The following is a 1,670-nucleotide window of genomic DNA, read 5'->3' as shown; positions in this document are numbered from 1 at the left end:
CCTCCCTGGTTGGCTGCTCAGTCTCTAGCTCCGGAAACCATTTTCTCCCTTTTTATCCTGTTGGTAGGGTTCTCAAGCATCTTCCAATCTTCCATTCTCCTGAGATCTATGACCTTTTGCTTACCTCCTGTCTAACCTCTGGGGTTCCTGGGATTCTCCTTTCTGGGGCCAATGGTTCAGTTTGGTGGGAACGTTATGAGGAAAGCACATGCCATGACCACCACCAGGCAGTGACTGGGGCACTCTCTTAGGTTCGAATTTCGGGGTATTTCCATCCCATGAAGTTCTTTATACCCAGTGGTGGTGAATTCAGTCACAGTGTGGGAACTCAGGCAAAAGCAGCTGCTCTGGTGTCTTACCAGATCGAGATCCACACGGTATCTGTAAGGCTGGGTGAGGAACAGACCTCATTTGAGGTTCTTTTACAAGAGCTTGCTCCTCTCTGTAAGCAGACCTTCCTTCCACTCAGGCAGCCGGTTTGTTCATTTGTTCAGAGATGCTGCAGGTGCTAGCATCCATCAGCGATGCTACGGAAGGGCTCTGCTGCTAAGCTATATGCCACTCGGTCAGTTTCAGGTGGACCAGCGGGAGAGGACACAGGTAATTGTGAGGCCCAAGACTGTCTTCTGCCCTTTCCTACTTGGGTCAGGTAAGATACAGAGACAAACGCTGCCCTAAAGGCCGAGCATTCTATTCTGAGATCCTCCTCCTGCCCTGGAGATGCTGCCCAGGCCTGGAAGCTCTTACCCTATGTTCTGCTTTGCTCCTGGCATGCACCACCCTCCTAACCAATGTGCTCCGTCACAGAGCATCAGCCTCCGCTGAATCAATAATACATATGCGGGTGAACTGAAGTCTGCGACAGACTAGAGACCTGCCTTGGATCACAGTGCTGGCCTGTAGCCTACCGTTTGGACCTGACCCAGGTGCCTCCCTGGCACAGGGAGATTAAGGTTCTTCCTCTCCTGTAGTGCTTACAGTTTACAAGCCTCATGCTAAGACCTTACACCAGCCTGTGCATGGAGAACACACAGAACAGCCATGTTCAATGATCTGCCCAAACTCGAAGGGAGTGAGTAGCAGAGGTGGAGTTTGAGCCCTGCGATTTTGCGGCCATGTTCTGGACTGAGGCTCTCTCTCATTCCCTCCTACCAACCATGCACATGAGCAGTCGCCAAGAAACTCTTTGGCCAGAGGAATTCTGGCTCTGGTATGACTAACCTCCGGACAGGTGGGTGCCAAATAGGCTCACCACAGGTGTTGGACTAATCAGAGCCAAACAAAAACAAACTCTATGGTCAGACAAATCTACAGTGTTGTGTCTCACTAAGGTAAGCTAGTTTTCCCCACTCTAGAACACAGGGCCACGGTAGTGCTACAAGACCCAAAACTGTCTGCAAATCTACAAGTACTTCAGTGTCTGAGATCACAGAGTCCTTCTTGATAGAGTCATGACATCCCACATCACATGGCCACTGAAATGCTCAGTTAGATAGTAAAGGAGAAAATCATAAAAGCTGTGACTTCAAGGACTCCCTAAAGGGGCACCAGGGCTCCCAGGGCCACTCTGAGAACCGCTGACCTCAAGGACTCCCTAAAGAGGCATCAGGGCTCCCAGGACCACTCTGAGAACCGCTAACCTCAAGGACTCCCTAAAGGGGTACCAGGGC

This window comes from Mastomys coucha, unplaced genomic scaffold, assembly GCF_008632895.1.
Source record: "Mastomys coucha isolate ucsf_1 unplaced genomic scaffold, UCSF_Mcou_1 pScaffold3, whole genome shotgun sequence".
Lineage (NCBI taxonomy): Eukaryota > Metazoa > Chordata > Mammalia > Rodentia > Muridae > Mastomys > Mastomys coucha.
The sequence above is the reverse complement of the archived record's forward strand: the minus strand, read 5'-3'. Positions refer to the sequence as shown.